Source organism: Aulonocara stuartgranti, assembly GCF_965226115.1.
Source record: "Aulonocara stuartgranti genome assembly, chromosome: 11".
Lineage (NCBI taxonomy): Eukaryota > Metazoa > Chordata > Actinopteri > Cichliformes > Cichlidae > Aulonocara > Aulonocara stuartgranti.
Window position 1 is genome coordinate 24,410,592 of NC_138947.1, and position 15,873 is coordinate 24,426,464.

Below are 15,873 nucleotides of genomic sequence, written 5' to 3' on the forward strand. Positions count from 1 at the left end.
GTTTATATGGGCCGATGATGCTGGTCGATGTGGAAAAAATAACTGAGTTGTTCATATACCGGTGGCTAGCTAGCTCCGCGTTAGCCACCGGTATATGTCTCTTCCCCTCGTATGCGGGGAAAGAAACACCGATCGACCGGTGGTGGCTAACGCGGAGCTCAATCGTGGATAAGGGAAACCCAATGCAGGAGAAGCAGGCGACTGGTGAACTGAATTTCAGGTAAGACGTTATTAACTGCACTCTATTTGGGTCAGATATAAACCGAGTTTAGGTGTAGTTTATTTTCGTTGTGCTGACAGTTACAATAACTGTACTGCGTGCTAGCTAGCACGACGGAGTTTCTATACAGCTGTGCGCGCTAAGTTACTGATTTTGAACTTTATGACAGCCTCCCCTATTTTCAGGCGAGAATGTAGGGGTGTAAACTTCAAATATCTGCTCGTTTTATCAAGAAGTCCCATATTTTATCAAGAAGTCCCATATCTCTCACGATGTTACTGCTAGCGCCGCATGGCAGCTAGCTGGCTAGGGCGGCTTGGCTGACACCTAGGCCGGGCTGACTGATACCCAGGCCGGCTCACGCTCTCGTTTCACCGCCGCATGGCGGCTAGCTGGCTAGCGCGGCTTGGCTGACACCCAGGTCGGGCTGGCTGACACCCAGGTCGGGCTGGCTGACACCCAGGCTGGGCTGGCTGACACCCAGGCCCGCTCACGCTGTCGTGTCACCCCTAGTCTTTCGTGATGACTCTTGGTTGGCTGCTGGACTTATTTTTCATTTATATGGGCTGGTGATTCAGTATGAGTGTCCGGTGAACTGAATGTCAGGTAAGACGTTATGTATATGTAAGGTAGTGACTGGAATAAGTCACAAGGTGTCGCTGTTGAGCTGCATATATGTTGTAAATTTTAGCAATTTTGACCATTTGTCCTCTGCAGGACACCGTAGTTCAGATTTCTCGTTCGCGTGGGCGCCATCTTGGTTCAGTGTTTACTGTGATGTGCAAAGGTAAGCACTGTCAGTGGCGAACTGCATTGGTTTTGTTTAAAAATAAGTGTTCCACTGTGTAAAATAGCGGTTTGTCATTTAAGCCGAGCATATATTTTGTTTATTGAGAGGTTCATGTATTGTCTGATGAGAGTATGAGACAAAGATATACTTTTCTTTCTTACTCTCATATAAAATATTTAGCTTTTATTAAATAGTTATCTGAATCTTACAACCAAAGTTTGTATAATAATACACAAGATTGGCTGTAGACCATTGTTAATCATTCAGAACACTGTGTAAAAATAACAAAAAACAAAAAGTGAATGAAAAGTGCATAAATATTTATTTTACGTGTTTGATGTGTGTGGCAGGGCGTGGTCTGCAGTGCCGCTGCAGGGGAGGTGGACCCACCTCAGCGGCATCTGCAATCACGCCTCTCAGGTGTAAAGTCTGTGCTCTCTCTGCTTTTTTTTTTTTTTTTTGTGTATGTGTCGGGCTGTGAGATGAAAAGCTACAGCCGGCTGTGTGGGTACAGCAACTATGTGTGAAAAGTGGTCCATAACGTAATGCTTCAAAGTGTGTTCATGCAAACATTGTCGGGTCTGCTTATGAACCTCTGCGCACAGCGTCTACAAATTGGGGCTGTACGAAGTCACCTCATCTTTACACAAAACCGTAAGCTGTCATCTGTGAGGCGCGAGCGGTGTTTGGTTTTACCATAGTTCATGGTGGAGAATGGCTGCTCTGCTGAGTTTTTCTCTCTGTAGCCGTTTGAATGGCAAACTATACTGATTAGCGGCGGCATAGGCACACTTAAAATTTCTTCAGAAATTTTCGCTTTCTAGTTCTCTATTAAAGTTACATGTACTCAAAAGTTTAAAAGAAATAAAAATATGGTTATCTTTTAGAATTTGTTTGTGAATAATAATAATAACAACAACAATAATATTATTAATAATAATAATAATATTTTATAATAATAATCCCTAATGTTGTAGGAACACAAAAACCATAAGCTTAACAACACAGGTTTTCAAATCTCTGAATGAAGTCCCACATTTCCAGACGGCACCAGAAGATCCTACGGTTCACCTAATCTGCCTCCATGTGCTTCCTCTCTCTTTCTCACTACTTTTCTCTCACTGGGTTGGTATTTCTTGGACATCTGTTCTTGGCAAGCATAGCGGCAGCACTAGTACTGCACTCGGTCCCTGGAGGACAAGGAGGGATGTAGGCATAGAGGATGGAGGAAGAGAAGGAGAGATGGTGGGAGAACAGAGAACAAGAGAGTGAAAAGGATAGAGAAAAAAGAAGAAGAAAAAGCTCATACCACACACAGAACCACACAGCAATGAAAAGTGAAAGAGAGAATATGGAAGCGAACCTGGCGAGGCAGGTTTTGAGTAAGTCTGTTAGCTGTAATTGGGAGACAGGAGACTACCACTGGGGACCAGCCCTCTAGGTCACACAACAGCACTGGGAAAGCTGTCAGGGACCAGCACAGTAGTTACAGGAATTGGGATGATTGAGATTTGTGCAGTATTCCAGAAAAAATACTTCTCATGGAAGGGTGGAGTGGAAATTAACATTTAAAACTTGCAATATCCAGTTCTCACTGAGGAGCCAATGTAACTTACAAAACACTGCATGCTAAAAAAAAAAGTATGCTTGTGGAAGTGAAGCTACAAAGAGCAGATAGCAAGTGTAACACTTCCTCTTTTTTAATGGATTATTTATTTCATTGTCATAAGAGTGCAGACTGCTAATTTCATCCGTTTCTTTTTCTTACATGTTGTATTTGGGTTCATTAAAAAAAAAAGATCTTCAAACCCTCAATTGCAGAAGCAACCTGAAACTAAGCTAAACACTCAGCAGTCAAAAAAGTTGAAGGTTCAAAGCAACTTTTTTAAACAATTACAGATGGCAGTTTGGAGTAAGAGAAAGGGAAGAAGACAGAGTGAGAGGTTGTCGAATTGTCTGGACATATAATTGACAGGGAAATCAGCAAAGGGAGTGAGACAGAGTGGTATCTTGACAGGCTTCAGGTTAAAATGATTAATTACCTCCAAGGCTTCTGTGGGCCTGGCAACTTCCTCTGGTTACTGAGGTCTTGTGTGCTGCGGGGGTTTGGGCCCAGGGCCCAAGGTGAGGCTGTCTGAGTTGCTTCTTTTTCCAATCATAGTGCAAAATCTGCCTTTATTTGCCTGTTCTCCATCCATCTGTTTCTCTCTATATTACCATCTTTCACACTTCTCTGTTTGTCTGTTCTGTTCTTTTTTTTTTTCTTCGCAGGGTCAGTACCATCACACAAACACCTTTAAACTAAATTAATTCATCCAGCTGCAAAATAGACAGGTTTTTATTTTCTTATTTTTTAAAATCCAATTTGAAGATTGAGCATTACCTTTTTTTAGATTCAACCTGCCTACAATAAGATGGCAATGCAAGCTCATCCAATTTCATAAAATTAAATTAAATAATCACAGATGGCATAATATTTCAACCAAATATGGAAAAGATTTGCAACCCAACAATTTGTGTCCAATATTCAATGTGAGATGTAATTTAAACTTAGACTTCTTCACACCTCTTTCGGTTCTACATGTTATATGTTTTACATGTTAGGATATAATAAGAAATATTCCAGCCAGGTCTTAAAAATGATTTAAAAACTACAGCATTCACCATGGCTGACTTTTGTCCTGCGCCATTGCAATACCTTGATTCTTTTTTTCAGCCATTCTTTTGTTCCTTTGCTGCTATGCTTGAGATCATTGCCCTGTTGCAAGACTTAAGAGTTCACGGTTGACTTAAGATCCCGTGGCTTCAAAACAAGTCTGAATCATCACCTCTCCACCACCACCTCATAGTAACACAGTTACTATGAGTACATATTTGCACTGATATGTGTGATTTCTCCAAATCTGCCACTATGCATTATGGCCAAACAACTCCAGCTTGGTTTTGTCTGGCTAAAGGACATTTTTTCAGAAGTCTTGTGTTTTTTGATGTTTCTCTAACCTTAGGGTGATGTTCCTGGGACATCAACTTCTAGGAAGACTGCTAGAGTCTTGAATGTTTTCAATTTGTTAGTCCTTCTCACTGTAGAAAGATGAACTTCAAATTGTGTGTAAATTACTTTATAACCAGTCGTAGATTGATGAACAGCAGCAGTTACTCCTTTAAGATCATTGTTGACATCTTTCCTCATTGGCATTGGATTAACACACCTGAATACAGCAAACTGCCAAGACTTCTGCTTTTATAGAGGTAGTTACTGATGATCATTCATCAAGTGCATTGTTGTATTTATCAACCAACATCTGGTTCCTTCTCACTGTACTAAGTCCTATGGAAGCAATAAGGTCATTCTTCATTTTTCACACATTGCTTCTTTATTTTAGCAATTAAAAAACCATAAATAATATAAACAAATATATGAATAATGTCAGGTGAAAGGTGTCAAGTTTTTTTGTTCATCAGAAGTTGTATTTACCTAATTTTAAGATCTGCTTAAATTTACATACAAACATACAGTGCAACTTCTAAGTTCAGTGTTTATGTTTCTATTGTAGCCTCTTTGAGGAAATGTTATAAAACAAGTTGCATGAAATTGAACTTCAGAGTAGATACTGCAATCTGAGAACAGCAAAAATGAAATCACAGCTGGGAAGCCCAACAAATGTGTTTTCACAGCACAATGTGGAGCAAATATGGCATTGGACTTATTGTATTTTTTGACTATCAGCTCTGGATGCAAAATCCTTGATTTAAAAAATGAAAGGAATAAAATTCTGAAGAGGAAAGAGGTGCAGGGGAACTATGACTACTTATTTATTTATTTTTTAATTATTTTTAGTGTGTGTTCACCTGTGTTTAAACAGCATGACTGCAATGTATCCCTTTATTTTCCCCTGCAACCTCCCTTTCCTTACACCCACAGACACTAACACACAAAACAGACACGCACACACTTCTCCAATCTCCCTCTCGAACGTTTTCCTCATATACCCTCATACCTCCCTATTATTTTTCCTAGAAGAATTTTAGGTTTGTAATTTATTATTTGCAAGAGAAACTGTTATCAGAGTCAGTTTACTATCGTGGACCACTTCATTAATCACCTAGCCCTCTCTCTTCATTTGTTACCAGATAGGTTGTGGTTCACTGGGTTCCAGGCACTGATATAAATGTGAAGGTAAGAACACCCCCAATGTTTATTGAATAATAAGAAAATACAATCCACTAAAAGAAAACATAAAAGTTTTGTGATATATAAAGAAGAAGAATACTTTCTTCTCTTTAATCCACTAACCGAAGAGAAGATAAGTTAAGTACTGTTAAGCACTGCATTAGAACACGTTGAAGAAATTACATTTAATTTGTGTTTCACGTACTTACATTGTAAGTAACTGCACTATCCGTGTGACCCTAGCATGTGGGACTGATCAGGATTCTGGGGGGGTGTTCACAAAGAAGTGCAGCAAACAGAACAGAGATACCATTTCACGTCTGTTGTTTTGACAGAGTAGTTTCAGAACGAGATAATAAAAATATTATATGGTATCTTTTGTATGATTTAAGGAAAAATGTTTAATACTTTAATATACTGCAGTGTGGGATGTTTAATACTCATCCAGTAAAGCAAGAGTTTGTAAATACTTATGGCAGACATGTAATCACATCTCATGAAAAAAAAAATATTTACCACAAAAATAAAAAATGCAAGTTGAATGTGCTTAACACTGAAGATCTTATTAATAACAAATAATAAAATGCACTGAAAATATTGTTTCATATATGATATATGTATACTAAGCCAAAGATTGTTAGCCAGAAAGCTTCAGTCTATGTAACCAAACTCTATGTTTTTCTATGACCACTAATCCATGAGGGATTATGGGAGGGTTAATAAAATGTGGTCTTGAACTGTCAGGGGATAATTTTATTGTGATATGCCATGAAGCACCATAACCAAATTAACCATCTAACTATCAGCCTGACTGCCTAGTTAAGAATTAATTAACTGTGGTTTTTCTGTTTTGTCTCATTTTCTTGGCTTTTTATCCTATTTGTTTCAGTACAACTCTGTGGCGGGGGTGTGATCTCTGGCTCTGCTGCAGTGGAGAGGTGGTGCAGCAGGCTCAAGGGGCAGTGCCAGGGTGGCTAGTAGGGCAGTTGCTTAGTAATCATAAGCTCCCCTTTTCAGTGACGCTGGGACCCGAGGGGAGAGATGAGTGTGTAGTGGGAAATCAGCTGGAAAGCTGACTGACCCGACATCGAAATCAAGAAAGAGAGCGTTGTCATATAAATAAAAACCATTGCAAACTGTCACCTGAACGTTGTGTCGGTCCTGATAATTTCACATACTCTTCTTACTCTATGTCTTAGCAACAGAGGAGCAACTGCAAGACTGGGTATCCATCTTTCATCTCATTGGATTTTAGATTATAGTTTTTTAAAGGAATCTCTAGTCAAATGAACCACCTATGTTGTTATTTATATATATATAAATTTACAGTTATTTACATTTGTAAACTGCATGCTTTTCTTGACCAGTTGCAACAAAGCACGACTGTCAAATGGTAAATTGTTCTAAATTGTTCTTAACAGAATTAGGAGTACAGAAAAAAAATTACCAACTCTCAACTGCATAAGTAAGTCTTAACTGCATAGTCACCAACTTAAAGTAACATAAGGTAAATTGTTTGAGTAAAGCTCTAAGTTTACTTAAAGTAAATCTCAAGGTTATTATCATGATGTGATGTGTCAAACATGATCATGTCTGTCTTTTTTTTCTGCCTTGGTATGAGAGCTAAAACTCTGACTGGAAGTTTAGAGGGCTCAGTCTGCTCATATCAAGGGGTCATGAATTCATTCATAGTCACACACATAGACTCGATCACCTGGGATGTGATAATGCCTGTGTGTGACGGTTAGTGTATTGGAGGGAGGAGGTGGAAGATGAGACTGACTGTTTGAGAAACAGATCTAAAATGTGATATTTTTACATGCCTCCAATATGACATGATGGACTTTTAAAACGTGATACTTGCTGTTAAAGGAACAATCTAATGGACTCTGGAGGAGAGCAGCTCAAGACATGTTAAACTTTAACAGACTATTCTAATGATAGGATTTATTGTGCAACTGGAATTGAAATACAACTTTAATTCCCTTCACTAAGTCAGTCTGTAGTCTGTGTTGCATAGTCATTATATAGGAAGGGTGGGGAAAGAGGGAATATTGGAGGGGGTGTTGCTTGATAGTAGAATTGGGACATGGGAGGAGGGTGGTGAAAGTGGGGAGGGGTGTTCAGTGCAATTCCCAGGGAGCTCAGAAGCTGCAATTTTATAGAGAAAAAAAATCTCTGCTGCTTTCAGTATGCAAAGGTAATGAGAATCTAATGAGGCTTGACTTCTTTTTTTCCCCTTCAGCGTTAGGAGCCATTCAGCTCTCAACTCTACAACAGGTTCCCTAAGGAAAAGCATGCAGGATGGGAGAAATCCTTAGGCCTTTCTAGTCAGGGTGCGTTGATGGATAGATAGAGGGATGAATGGTGGAGGTTGTGAGAGAGGAAGGGAAAGGAGGTGTGAGGGGTCAAGGTATGAGTGCGGAGTGGAGTGAGAGCAGGAAGCAAAGACAGACAGAGAGGGGAAGGGATTGTGGAAAGTAAGGGGTATAGTTGGAGGACTGTGGGGCTTGAGCCAGCTTGACAGGAGTGTGGATAACCTCTTTTCACAGCAAGGGTGTATTGTAAGTTGAGGAAAGCTGGTGAAGCAAAGGGGATCGTAAAAGAAGTGTTTGGAAAGGCAGAACTAAACAGTTAAATTTACACAGTCTTTGATTCAAAGTCAAGCTCCTGTCACAGCAATTGTTACTCATCCTGATGATGTTATCTTAAAATGATATCTAGCCTGAGGCAATAAATGAATGAGCTATGAATGAGCCAATAATAATAAAATTGGCCTTGATTATTAATAATAATGTAATTCATTAGTGTCCAGGATATGTTCTAAATAATCTGATAAATTGTATTTGTGATGTCTTTACTCTGATGTCAAAAAGCAGACAGGCTTTCGACTGTTCTTAAAATGAAAAATAAGGCATGAAAAAACTGAAACATTTTAAATCTTATGTGTTGAAATAAACACAAGAGTTGATCTGAAGGAGACAAAATCATCTCTACCATTTGAAGTATTATTGTATCAAAGTCGTGAGAGTGCTCTTAACTCTAAACTTGTTTTCTGTCTGAAGTGAGTTACTGTTTTTCCTCCTTCTATACTTAACGAGGAGGTCAAACTCATGAACAATTTTGCAATTTTGTTAGTTTGTGGAAAATGACAGTAAATCACATGAAATGTGAAGTTTATTCCACTGGTGAGTGCCTGGTTTTACTGGCACTGCATTTTTTACTAACTGGCAAATCATAACATTGTAACTAATGGCTGGAGTGAAATTGCAGTGCTTATTCTGTTACTAAAGCATCATTATAGTGCACCATGTTGCCATATCCACCTATGTTTCTGACAAATATGCAAGTCTGTTATTATTAATTAAATAATTAATTTTGCTTTCTTGAGTTATCTGATCTCCCATGAATACACACACAAAAACACACACACACACACACACACACACACACACACACACACACACACACACACATAGAGGGGAAGATCAAAGTAGCACGGAGGGAGGTTAGCCAACTAACGGAGTTGCAGAAAGGTGCGACAAAGAAGGTGCATAAGAAATACAGCAAGCTGTCCATACCTGAGGCCTTGGAAACTGCCAAGCAAAGACTCACAGCCTTGGCCAGCCGCTTGAGAAGGTACACCAGAGAGATAGAAGGCAGGAGAATAAACCAGCTGTTCTCCACAGAACCAGCAAAGGTGTACTCTCAGTGGCAAGGGAACAATAATAATAAGAGAACAGCACCACCAAGGCTGGAGACGGAGCAATACTGGAAGAGCATATGGGAGAAGGATGCAACCCATAACGGCAATGCTCAGTGGCTAGTGGATCTGAGGGCAGACCACAGCGACCTCCCTGAACAGGGTCCAGTAACCATCACAGTGGCAGATATCCAAGAAAGGGTCTCCAGTATGAAGAGTTGGACAGCACCAGGGCCCGACATGGTTCACGCCTACTGGCTAAAGAAGCTGACTGCACTCCACGAGCATCTGGCAGCACAAATGAACCAGCTGCTAGTTAACGAGAGACACCCGGAATGGCTAACCAAAGGCCGGACGGTCCTGATCCCCAAGGACCCCAAGAAGGGACCGGTCCCCTCCAACTACCGACCAATAACCTGCCTCAGTACTACATGGAAGCTCCTGTCAGGCATCATATCGGATAAGATGAACAGGTACAGGGCCTCTCTCTCTCCTGAGGGTGCCTGTGTGGGCGTGTCCCACTACCTCCTACCTGAGATGCCACCTTTCCCTCCGGCGCAGCTGACTCCCATCAGCAATTAAGGGTATTTAAGCCCCGAGAAAGGTGAGCTCTGGGCCAGAGTGCCAGTAGAGTGGTTTCCAGCTAGTGAGCTGAGTGTCTTGTGGTGTTTCCAGCTAGTGAGCTGTGTGTCTTGTGGTGTTTCCAGCTAGTGAGCTGTGTAGTGTGGTTTCCAGCTAGTGAGCTGCGCTTTCCTTTTGACTTTTTGCTTTATTTGACCAACGCCTGAGTTTTGTTTGTGTTTTGTTGGTGTTTTATGGTGATAACGGCTTGTCCGTCTCTTTTAGTTGAACTACTTCAATAAAACTGTTTTATTTAACTGTTTCGCCTCCTTGACTCCTTTTTCTGACCCGGTCACTTTTGTTACTTCCCCCTCACCGCCTAGACCCCCCCCCCAGGGGAACGTAACAGCGGGACACAGAAAGGAATTGGCAAGAATACCAGAGGCGCAAAACACCAGCTACTGGTAGACCGAACAGTCAGCCGAGACTGCAAGACCAGACTGACCAACCTGTGCACTGCCTGGATTGATTACAAGATTACATGACTCAATGCCCCACAGCTGGATACTGGAATGCCTAGAATTGTACAAGATCAATGGGACCCTAAGAGCCTTCATCAGGAACTCAATGGGGATGTGGCGTACAACACTAGAGGCCAACTCCAAGCCCATAGCACAAGTCACCATCAAGTGCGGGATCTACTAAGGAGATGCTCTGTCCCCACTGCTGTTCTGCATAGGCCTGAACCCCCTCAGTGAGATCATTAACAAGACTGGCTATGGATACCGACTACAGAACGGAGCAGTTGTCAGCCACCTCCTGTACATGGATGACATCAAGCTGTATGCCAAGAGTGAACGAGACATCGATTCACTGATCCACACTACCAGGCTATACAGCAATGACATTGGAATGTCGTTCGGACTGGAGAAGTGTAGTCGGATGGTAACAAAGAGAGGGAAGGTAGTCAGAACTGAGGGGATTGAACTACCAGAAGGCAACATTGCAGACATAGAGGACAGTTACAAGTACCTGGGGATCCCGCAGGCAAATGGGAACCATGAAGAGGCCACTAGAAAGGCTGCAACCACCAAGTACCTGCAGAGGGTCAGGCAAGTCCTGAGGAGTCAGCTGAATGGTAAGAACAAGATCCGGGCCATCAACACGTACGCCCTGCCCGTGATCAGGTACCCTGCTGGGGTAATAAGCTGGCCAAAGGAGGAGATAGAAGCCACTGACATAAAGACAAGAAAGCTCCTGACCATGCATGGAGGGTTTCACCCCAAGTCCAGCACCCTGAGGCTGTACGCTAAGCGGAAGGAAGGGGGCCGGGGACTGGTGAGTGTCAGCACCACAGTCCAGGATGAGACAAGGAACATCCAAGAATACATTGGGAAGATGGCCCCAACTGACCGAGTGCTCAGTGAATACCTCAGGCAGCAGAAACCCAAGAAAGAGGAGGGAGACGAGGAACCATCATGGAAGGACAGGCCCCTGCACGGTATGTACCACCGGCAGATAGAGGAGGTGGCTGATATCCAGAAATCCTACCAGTGGCTGGACAAAGCTGGACTGAAAGACAGCACAGAGGCACTAATCATGGCAGCACAAGAACAAGCTCTGAGTACAAGATCCATAGAGGCTGGGGTCTATCACACCAGGCAAGACCCCAGGTGCAGGCTGTGTAAAGATGCCCCAGAGACTATCCAGCACATAACAGCAGGGTGCAAGATGCTAGCAGGCAAGGCATACATGGAACGCCATAACCAAGTGGCCGGCATAGTGTACAGGAACATCTGTGCCGAGTATAACCTAGAAGTCCCGAGGTCAAAATGGGAGATGCCCCCAAGGGTGGTGGAGAATGACCGAGCTAAGATCCTGTGGGACTTCCAGATACAGACGGACAAAATGGTGGTGGCTAACCAACCGGACATAGTGGTGGTAGACAAACAGAAGAAGACGGCCGTAGTGATCGATGTAGCGGTTCCCAATGACAGCAATATCAGGAAGAAGGAACACGAGAAGCTGGAGAAATACCAAGGGCTCAGAGAAGAGCTCGAGAGGATGTGGAGGGTGAAGGTAACGGTGGTCCCCGTGGTAATCGGAGCACTAGGTGCGGTGACTCCCAAGATAGGCGAGTGGCTCCAGCAGATCCCGGGAACAACATCGGAGATCTCTGTCCAGAAGAGCGCAGTCCTGGGAACAGCTAAGATACTGCGCAGGACCCTCAAGCTCCCAGGCCTCTGGTAGAGGACCCGAGCTTGAAGGATAAACCGCCCGCAGGGGCGTGCTGGGTGTTTTTTTTTTTATATATATATATATATTGTAGGTTTACTTTTCTATTTCAATAAATAAATAAGTTTGTTATTAAACTGGTAGTTATATACAAACTGCTTGAAATTAGCCTACTGCTGAATAAGTGTATGTGTACATAGATTTAATACTGTTGAGTATCACATTTCTCGGCCCCTGAGATTAGTAATCAATACAAGTTGAAACAAACAAATGTTTTTATGTGAAGTCTTTTGCATGCTATTTCTGAAGCCAATTTCATAGCTCTTAATCCTCTCCAGTGAGTAATTAGTGCCATTTTGAAAGGGTTACTTTAAATCCAGTTATAAATAAAATCAGCTGATCATTTTTATACTACACTAGGGGTTAACCTGTGCAAAAAATAAAAATTTGACTTCACCATAAGGACAAAGACCACTTTTTATTCTTTGCACTGTATATGGCTAACCTTTCTCCTCTCCTTTAAACTCTGCTGAAAATGTTAGACTCAGAGTTTATCAAGAAAATTAGCCCGATGAAAAGATCTAAGATGGGCAATTCCTCTCTTTACCTTGTGTTACTCAGCCAGGCCAGGCTGACTCTTCATCTCTAATTTCCCCCACCACCTGCTCCTTCTTTACTTTGACGTTTAAAGTCAGAGGTACAGTTGTGCTTTCAGGCTGCCTTAATGAGGTCTAGTGGTACACTGGTGATAGGACTCCTAATGAGTGAGACAACTGTAAAAGAGGAGACATTGGGTGGTGGTAGTGGAATGAGGGAGGGATGGCTATTGAGGGAGTGTCAGATGAGGGTAGGGAAGGAGAAAGGCAGAGGAAAGAGAGTTAAAGACTGTACCAGGTAAGCATGTACGCTGCTTTAGATCTTAAGTGTAATTTAATCAGGGCTTTTTTCACAAATTGTTTGAGCTATTAGTTTAGTCCTTTTCTATGTGTGGGTGCGTATGTGTGTGTATGTAGGAGACCTCGGGCCCTTTCGAGAGCATTTTGCTGGCGTCCTCATTGAGAATTGATTGTCTTTGTTGTGGTAATCTGAAATTAATTTGCACTTGAACTCATCTTTCTTCTTGGCTCAATTTTAAAATGCTGTAATAATTACGTGCACCCCACATGAAAACCAAGAACTAAGACACTGATATGATGAGCTGGAATATTTTAATTCCCCAGATACTTAAGAGCCCCCACCCCTCTGTTTTATGCTCACTCTCTCTTTTAGCAGCCCTCCCCCTGTCCTCACTCACGACTTATCTTGCAAGGTAATAAAACAAAATGTTCCCCTGCGTGGGGCTTAAGCAAAAGGTATTTGCCTGAGGGGGAACAGTAATAAGCGCTGTATTGCTACAGATTTACCCGTGTATGTTCTCAGTAGGTCATCTTGTGCTCTTGAATGACGTTAAACTTTGGTTAATGCAAGCTGATGCCTGACTGAGTGCTGTCACTGTGAAGTCACTGTGATGATGAGCAGAAAACATTACAGTGTGCAAAGGTATATGCAAACACAAGGGTATTTAGTTGCCAGTCTAACAACTTCATTTTCCCTTTTCATAAATTTATTGGAGTTGCATTAAGGTTGCTAAATTTCCCAGCAGAAGCTCAAGCTCATTCACACAAACACTTGTATTTGTGCTATAAACAAAATTTGTTTTGCATTAGTCCATCCTGACAGGGGGTATTTGTACTATAAAACTATTTAAGACTACCTGCTAACATCTGCTATTGATCTTAGCTGTGTGTGTCAACCTTTGTTCCCAGTGTGAACTGCTAATAACCTTATCAGACATCTTTTAGTTTTAGCCCACGTCTGATGTTTGTTGTGAAGGATATTCAGTGGGAGGGGGCGTATTATCTCACTAAATTCTGCAGGAACCGTCTTCAGTGATTTCCTGCAGTGCTGCCTGGTACTTTAAGGGCCTCACAGGTCATTGGCCTTGGGCTGAAATTCTTTTAGTGTGACACCTCATGTGGTAATCACAGAGATAAGCAAACAGAGAGTTAGACCCACTGCCGAACATAATTAGTAAGAACAAACATTTCTCAGATGGTTACATTATTGCCTTTACTGATGTGTGGGAACTAGAGAAATTTTGTGCTGAGATAAGTGTTTCATGTAACCATGCAGATTTACTACTCGTTCATTGTTTCTACTGAAACATGGGTGGTTTAAATGCTCAAAAACTTGTTTTTCATAAGAAATTATTTTTTTTAATCTACTCAGTGCATGATGAGTCAAATATATTTAAAAAATAAACAAAAAAATCTGTTGAACAAAAAAAAGGAAGAACAAGAAGAATTTTCTGCAAGTACATTGTTTTTTTTTTTGACGTTTATGAGTGTTTCTGTAAATGGTAAATGCTAAAATTCATTCTATGTTTAACAAACATGGAAAACAAATAAAAAACATATATATAGAAAGTTTATGTAAAATTTGAATGTCTTTAGACTGCAACAGATGTTCAAACAGTACTTTGTTTCTTACATTTTAAACACTTCATCTACATCTCAGTCATGGCAAAATTATAGTCACCAATTAGCTTAATTCACATCTCTTTGAACTGTTGGAGCAACCCTAGCGAGGTTTCGAACCAGGAATCTTGAGAGGCAACAGTGCTGACCACTAAACCACCATACTATCCAAATCGCAGGTTTTTATTGTTGTTACTACATAATATATATTATTTTTAAGCGAGCCCATCATAACCTGTCATGGCTAATCTCCTCTCCTGTTGTTCCTCACTCTTTCACCTGTCTTCTCTGTCTGTCCACTCAAAATAATCTAATGCTACAAAAACGCCATGCAAAATATGGAAAACTCCGATTGTCTGTCTTCCCACTGATTGAAGGCTTAGTGCACGTGTGTGGAGTATCCCCTACAGTGAGAACTGCTGTCTGCTGACAGAAATGGCCTGCTGCTAAAGCCATTGCAATAATCATAAAGATTAGGTTAACAGTTGGAAATGGCTGGGGAAGACAAGTGTTCACAGTGGGCTGTTATTTTTGCAATGGTACTCACAAAAATAACAACCTGCAAATGTAGACCTGTGTGTGGTTTACACATAACCCTGGGGAACATGTGTGTGAGCACTTCCAAGTTTGCAATATATGTAGATGACAAAGTGTATTTTTTGTTTATAATTATATGATTACATTTAAAGTAACACGTCTAAGTTGCATATACTACTTAAGCTACACTCTGCATTATTCTCCTTTGTACAGATAACTGAGGTCCTTGTAATATTAATCCAACTAGATAATAAGCAGATATGTGCAGTCAGTCACACTTTCACATTTTGATTATTGAGGTTCTAAATAATTTAATTCATTATGTGAGAAACAGCTAAAAGTATGCTACAGTAAACTGCATATGCAGACATACAGGAAACTATGGTGGAATACTGTATATGCACCCAGTTTGCTACAACAGTACAGTGCTGTAGCAAACCCATCTCAAAGCAGTACACAGAGAGACTTGTCATGCAAATATGTGTGACTGATCTCTACATAGAGCTCAAAGAACAAAGTAAAAAACAAAACAATGCTTACCAGAAACAAAACTTGTGAAGATGATTTTCTCTCACTAATTGAATCTGATGGTGGGACAGAAATAGAGAAATGTTGTTCATTTGTTATACAAAAACAAATTTTATTATACATAATTCACTTTACGCACATTTTGTTATTGCAATTCACACCGTGCTAGTCTCTGAATTATCATTCTGAATATGCAAGAGCTTTTAATAATTTAACATGTCAGTGTTTATTTTCAACATGCCATAGCTGAAATAAATTTGTTTGAATTTTGTCTCAGTTTTGCGTTTTCCTCTTTTTATATTGGGTGTTTTCTTCTCCTTCTCGAAAGTGTGTCATTTGAAGAAACAGCTTTTCGACCCTTAAATAGATCAACAGTCGTCTTGAGTTAGAATCAGAACACATTTGAATCACAAAGTTTGAACATCTTTTCATTATAAATAAACTTTACTCCTTACAATTACATTTGTATGAACTATCTTCTGAACATGGTTGAATTTGAATATATGTTGTTGTCTCATCTAAACGCTTGCTGGTATCCTTTTCATCACTTCCCCAAATGTTTTTTTTTCTGTAAGCATGCCTTTTATGTTCTTCACGTCTAGCATGTGATCA

At 40.9% G+C, this 15,873-nt stretch overlaps 1 long non-coding RNA gene across 1 annotated transcript in view; it reads right to left on the reverse strand.

The window, feature by feature from the left end:
* Positions 1 to 207: 207 nt before the first annotated feature.
* Positions 208 to 15,873, reverse strand: part of LOC309716794 — a 213,801-nt gene continuing 198,135 nt past the window's right edge. Inside the window, exons 2-3 of the long non-coding RNA XR_014279516.1 lie at positions 678 to 1,836; positions 208 to 501 (exon numbers count right to left, since the gene is read on the reverse strand). This is a non-coding gene — a long non-coding RNA (uncharacterized lncRNA). The remainder of the gene's footprint in view (positions 502 to 677; positions 1,837 to 15,873) is intronic.